The sequence below is a fragment of the Tachyglossus aculeatus genome, chromosome 7 (genome assembly GCF_015852505.1).
Source record: "Tachyglossus aculeatus isolate mTacAcu1 chromosome 7, mTacAcu1.pri, whole genome shotgun sequence".
Lineage (NCBI taxonomy): Eukaryota > Metazoa > Chordata > Mammalia > Monotremata > Tachyglossidae > Tachyglossus > Tachyglossus aculeatus.
In genome coordinates this window covers 52,341,477-52,348,691 of record NC_052072.1, presented here as the reverse complement: position 1 = coordinate 52,348,691, position 7,215 = coordinate 52,341,477, and positions in this window count along the sequence as shown.

Sequence of the window (7,215 nt, the reverse complement as noted above, 5' to 3'; positions counted from 1 at the left end):
AGACATCCTAGTAGGGATGTAGTGAAGGCAGGAGGAAATGCAAGGATACAGAGATCAGTCCCCTGAGCATACTAAGCTCTCATTAAATACCACTGATTGCTTGAGTGATTTATGAATTATTTTGAACACAAAATATTCTTATAAAAGGACTTTACTGATTTGGAGTTTTCAAAAAGCTAGCTCTGTTGAGCCAGAGTTGTCTGGCTCAAAAACATCTATTTTTAACAGCTACACTCTTCTTAATAAATAAATTCTTTCTTCATTCCACATTTTGGATAAAATGCTGGAGATCAGTCAATCAATGGTATTTATTGAGTGCTTACTTTGTGCAAAGCACTGTAGTAAGTGCTTGGGAGAATACAATGAGACTGGTAGACATGATCCCTGCCCTCAAGAACCTTACAATCTAGTGGTGGAGACAGACAATAAAATAAATTACAGTTACGGGAAGCAACTGAGTGCAAGGATATGTGCATAAGTGCTGTGAATGTGAGCATGGTGGGAATCTTTAAGTGATCAGCAGGAGAATGCTGGCATGTGTGCTAGAACAGTGCTTAGAGCTTAGAACTGTGCTTGGCACTTTGTAAGGGCTTGACAAAATTAAAATTAAATTATATAGGGGGAGGGAATTTCAGGTAGGAGGGAGGGAGGGAGAAAAGGGTCAACAGAGAGTTAGGCTAGCCACACTAGGACAGTGATCTTGACTCCTCTATGTCATTCAACCCACATATTCAATCCATCACTAAATCCTGTCAGTGCCACCTTCACATCATCACTAAAATCCACCCTTTCCTCTCCATCCAAACTGATACCATGTTAATAATAATAATGGTATTTGTTAAGCCCTTACTATGTGCAAAGCACTGTTCTAAGTGCTTGGGGGATACAAGGTGATCGGGTTGTCCCACTTGGGGCTCACAGTTTTAATCCCCATTTTACAGATGAGAGAACTGAGGCACAGAGAAGTTAAGTGGCTTGCCCAGTGTCACACAGCTGACAAGTGGTGGAGTTGGGATTTGAACCCATTACCTCTGATTCCCAAGCCCGTGCTCTTTCCACGGAGACACTGAACCTCCGGATATATAATATATATATAATCACTCATTGTATCCTGCCTGGATTACTGCATCAACCCTCTTGCTGACCTCCCAGCCTCCTGTCTCCCCCCACTCCAGTCCATACTTCAATCTGCTGACCAGATCATTTTTCTACAGAAACTTTCAGGACCTGTCACCCTGCTCCTCAGAACACTCCAGTGGTTGCCTAACCACCTCCTCATCAAACAAAAACTCCTCACCATTGCCTTTAAAGCACATCTTGCCCTCTCCAACCTCCCCTTGCTTCTCTCCTTCTACAACCCAGCCTACGCACTTCACTCCTCTAGTGCTAACTTTCTCACTGTGCCTCGATCTTGCCTGTCTCACTGCCGACCCTTCGCCCACGTCCTGCCTCTGGCCTTGAATGCCCTCCCTCCTCAAATCTGATAGACAATTACTCTCCCACCCTTCAAAACCTTATTGAAGGCACATCACCTCCAAAAGGTCTTGCCAGACTAAGTGCTGCTGTTCTTCACCTCCCACTCTGGTCTGCATTGCCCTAACTTGCTCCCTTTGCTCTTCCCTCCTCCTTAACTATATATCTGTAATTTTATTTATTTGTATAGATGTCTGTCTCCTCCCCTCTAGATTTTAAAATAGTTGTAGGCAGGGAATGTCACTGTTTATTGTAGTATTGTATTCTCTCAAGCACTTAGTACAGTGCTCTGCACACTGTAAGGGCTCAATAAATATGATTGAATGAATGAATGAATCAGTCGGTGTTACAAAAGCAAAGTGTGTGGATTGGGTTGTAGTAGGAGAGGAGCAGGGATAATCAAGTGAGAGAGGGCTGTTTGGGTGCCTTGAATACAATGGTGCTGAGTTTCTGTCTGATGAGGAGATAAAAAGGCAATCATTGGAAGCACTTGAGTAGAGGGGAGATATGCCCAAAATGCTTTTTGGGAAGTTATTCCAATAGCATGCATCTATCTAGAGAAAATGCAACTGCAATGTCAGTAAAAACAATGTGTGCAACAATCCATCAATGTTATTTATTTGGGTGCATGAGAAGGGGGCTAGTCACAGGAGGCTAGAAGCCACATAGTCTGTGGTTACAGCATGGATATGGGCATCAGAAGCATCTGGGTTTTAATTCCAGCTCTGCCACTTGTCTGTTATGTGACCTTGGGCAAGTAACTTCACCTCTCTGGGCCTTAGTTCCCTCATCAGTAAAATGGGGATTAAGACTGTGAGCTCAATGTGGGACATGGACTGTGTCCAACCTGATTAGCTTGTAGATACCCCAATGCTTAGAACAACACCTGACACATAGTAAGCACTTAAAATAATGCCATTAAAAACAAACAAACAAAAAACTAAAGGGAGGCAAGCATACCCTGGCCAACCATCACAAACCTTTTGCCAGCTGGATCATTTTTTACTTCAGTTTGGGTACTTATCAGAACAAGTCACTGGGAGAATAAATAATAATAATAATAATAATGGCATTTATTAAGCGCTTACTACATGCAAAACACTGTTCTAAGTGCTGGGGAGGTTACAAGGTGATCAGGTTGTCCCTCGGGGGGCTCACAGTCTTAATCCCCATTTTACAGATGAGGTAACTGAGGCACAGAGAAGTTAAGTGACTTGCCCAAAGTTACACAGCTGACAATTGGCTGAGCTGGGTTTTGAACCCATGACCTCTGACTCCAGAGCCTGTGCTCTTTTCACTGAGCCACGCTGCTTCTCTCAGCCACGCTGCTTCTCCCTATCATTAAACTACCACTGTCTCTTGTCTAGCTTCAATTTCCATGGATTTCTAAATAGTATCTGGGAAATCAACCTGACCTGCAATTGAAGGGTTTAAAATACTTCAAACCAGAAGGATTTTAGATGAATTCAAATTATTCAATTTATACTATAAAATCAGTATCGGTAGTACTGAGCATCTACTGCATTAGGTGTTTGGTGAATATAATAAAGAAACAGGACATAAGATTCCCTCAGTGAACTTACCATCCAGTGGAGCAGGCAGACACACTTGGCAGATAGACAATAGGCAAAAAGGGGAGGGGAGACTCAAATCAGAGGTATAAGTAAATAAATAAATACATATGTGAGTACTAAGGTGGCTAAAATGGCATGACTGGAAGGGTATGGAGATTAGTCAGGAAAGGTCCTCCAGAATCAATCATTGCCATTTATTGAGAACTTACTGTGAGTGGAACACTGTACTAAGCATCTAGGAGAGTATAATGAAACAAAGTTGGTAGACGGTTCCCTGCCCATGAGGACCTGACTTTTTAGGAGTATTTTGGAAGGGTGAAGAAAGCTAGGTGAAGGAGGGGTCAGGAGGTTCCACATGTCAGGTGTGAGCAATGGATCTGAGGTAGCACAGTTGAAAGCAAGGGACAGTTAAGAAGTTTGCTTAAGGAGAGAAAGGAGCACAATCTGGGATAGAGCAGGAGAAAAAAGAATAGAGAAGAAGTATGGTCCAGTGGATAAAGAATGAGCCCGGAAATCAGAGAGCATGAGCCTGGGTTTTAATCCTAGCTCTGCCACTTGTCTGTTGTGTGACCTTGGGCAAGTCACTTAAATTCTCTGTGCCTCAGTTCTCTCATCTATAAAATGGGGACTAAGAGTGTGAGCTCCATATGGGACATGGACAGTATCCAACCTGATTATCTTCATTCATTCATTAAATCATATTTATTGAGTGCTTACTGTGAGCAGAGCACTGTACTATGTGCTTGGAAGTCAAAGCCCTACTGAGAGCTCACCTCCTCCAAAAGGCCTTCCCAGACTGAGCCCCCTTTTTCCTCTCCTCCTCCCCATCCCCCCAACCCTACCTCCTTCCCCTCCCTACAGCACCTGTATATATGTTTGTACATATTTATTACTCTATTTATTTTACTTGTACATATTTACCATTCTATTTATTTTGTTAATGATGTGCATTTAGCTTTAATTCTATTTGTTCTGACAACTTGACACCTGTCCACATGTTTTGTTTTGTTGTCTGTCTCCCCCTTCTAGACTGTGAGCCCTTTGTTGGGTAGGAACCGTCCATATATGATGCCAACTTGTACATCCCAAGTGCTTAGTACAGTGCTCTGCACACAGTAAGCACTCAATAAATACGATTGAATGAATGAATGAATGAATGCAATACAACAATTAAGAGAGACAATCTCCGCCCACAACAGGCTTACAGTCTACAGGGGGGAAGACAGACATCAAAACAAGTAAACAGGCATCAATATAAATAAGTAGAATTACAGATATAAGTATATATACCTGAGTCTGGGGCTCCCAGACTGAGCCCCTTCCTTCCTCTCCCCCTCATGCCCCTCTCCATCCCCCCATCTTACCTCCTTCCCTTCCCCACAGCACCTGTATATATGTATATATGTTTGTACATATTTATTACTCTATTTATTTATTTATTTTACTTGTACATATCTATTCTATTTATTTAATTTTGTTAGTATGTTTGGTTTTGTTCTCTGTCTCCCCCTTCTAGACTGTGAGCCCACTGTTGAGTAGGGACTGTCTCTATATGTTGCCAACTTGTACTTCCCAAGCGCTTAGTACAGTGCTCTGCACACAGTAAGCGCTCAATAAATACAATTGATTGATCGATTATATACCTAAGTGCTGTGAGGAGGGGGTGGGGGGAAAGGGAGCGAGTCGAGGTGACACAGGGGAGATGAGGAAAAGGGCTTAGTCTGAGAAGGCCTCTTGAAGGCAATGTACCTTCAATAGGGCTTTTAACGGGGGGAAGAGTGATTGTTCGGCGGACTTGAGGAGGGAGGGCATTCCAGGCCAGAGGTAGGACATGGGCCATGATGGGTCAGAGGAAAGACAGGAGAGATAGAGTGACAGTGAGAAGGTTAGCACCAGAGGAGCGGAATGTACAGACTGGGATGTAGAAGGAGAGCAGGGAGGTGAGGTTAGAAGGGGCAAGGTAATGGAGAGCTTCAAAGCCAATAGTGAGTTTTTGTTTGATTAGCTTGTATCAAATCCAGTGCTTAGTAACAATTACTAGTATATAGTAAGCACTTTAAAAATACCTTAGGAAAAACAAAAGAATGGAGCAGATAGGGAATAGGGAGCCAGCTGATGGAATATCTTGAAGCCAGTGATCAGGGTTCTTACTTTCGATGAGAAGCAATGGGGAGACAGCAAAGATTTTTGAGGAAGAGAGTGAAGTCCTTCTGACACTACTTTGGAAAGACTGGCTTAGGCTGAGCCTAGTTGCTCTAGTTACATCTGTAAAAAGTTATAAAAAAACCCCAAACCCACTAATATCTTTTCTAAAGTATCCTTGCCATTTTTCAGCAAAACAGCTTTCTCATCAAACTAAGAGCTAAGGACTTCTTCGAGCCAATGAGAGGACTCTGGAAAAACGTCCACTTATCTTTCTCAGTGCTTTTTTATTTCAATCAAAAATCAGTTGCAGACAGTTAACTTGTAAGCCTCATATCTGAATGTAGGATCAGAAGACTTAGATTGTCTCTTTCTGTGGAACTCTGAAGAGCTGTTTGGTGGCTGGGACAGAAAGGTTCCTTCCATTCATATTTTTCTAATTCAGAGGTTTGCTTGCCTGCTGTTATGAATGACATTTATTGAGCACCTACTACATGTTTTTTCACCTCATCCAATAATGAACAAACAGCAATCACCTACTACATGTTTTTTCACCTCATCCAATAATGAACAAACAGCAATTCTTATGAAAAATCTTGTTTTCCTAATGAACTGTAATTTTCTGACAATGTTTGGGTGTGGGAAAAGGATATTGGACTTCAGATAAGATGGCATTTATTAAGTGCTTACTATGTGCAAAGCACTGTTCTAAGCGCTGGGGAGTTTACAAGGTGATCAGGTTGTCCCATGGGGGGCTCACAGTCTTCATCCCCATTTTACAGATGAGGGAACTGAGGCCCAGAGAAGTGAAGTGACTTGCCCAAAGTCACACAGCTGACAAGTGGCAGAGCCAGGATTTGAACCCATGACCTCTGGCTCCAAAGCCCGGGCTCTTTCCACTGAACCACGCTGCAACAAGGATCTGTGATATGTAGACATTCTTCAACTTCAGTGCACAAAACAATCAGAATAGCGATAAATCTAATGCTCACCTTGAGGCTGCAATCTGCTTTAATCAAAACTGCAGACCGATGAGGTTCAAAGGCTGCCAAGCATGACCATTAGTGAGAAATAGCAAGCAGGGAGTAGAATAGTCCAAGTGATTTGTAAAGAATTATGAGATGCTGAAACACATTTCCCCAGTGATTTTTAAGCAAAGGGCAGGTATAGGTAGAGTCTCTCTGCAGTAGTTTAAGTAGCCCTGTCAGAGGCAGGAGGTTGCATTAAATGACCCCTGAATACCCCTTCATGCATTATTATAAAAACCATAGTAATAAAGCAGGACTAAATCAAAATAAAGTTATTATTTTGTCACAATTGCCACCAAATTGAATATTTTTCTAAGTACTCTCTTAAACTGATTTATTTTACAGTCTGTCCATCAGAGCCTCTCTCCCCACCTTTTTTTGATGCTAAACAAATAGGAGAAAAAAAATGTTGTTTGAAAAAAATATATGTATTTTTCTAAATAAAAGAGGGCCTGATCTTATCCCCAGAATGAGTTCTCTACGTAGGCAGTCTGAGAAACGGGCTTTATATAAAATGTTCTTGCTTTCATTCAGGAACTAGGGCAGGATAGAAACAGAAAAACACAAACAAAATAGCTTAAAGATTTTCTCTTTTCGAGTGGGCTTTTCAGCTTCAATAAAGTGGCCTAGTTCCTGCCCTGACCAGACATGCTTCCTTGACAGTTCTGTATTAGGCAAGAGCCTAATTGAGACCGGGTCACCTGGGAATATTTTCAAAGGCATCAAAGCCATAAAACTACCTCCAGTCCTAAAACCCAGAGCTAACTGCCAGAGAAAGAAAACACTCTGAGCCACTTCAAACAGGTCATGAAACTTTGGGGTTCACATCTTGAATGACTGTCTTGGTGGAAGCAAGAGGTAACTGACAATAATAACTTGAAACATGCACATTTTCTCTGTATTCAGCTTTCTGCGTCAAAATCCTTCTCCAGCTCCTTCAATTTTGTGACATTTCATTTTTTTTTTCAGCGCGGGGAGGTCACCGTGATATTATCTCT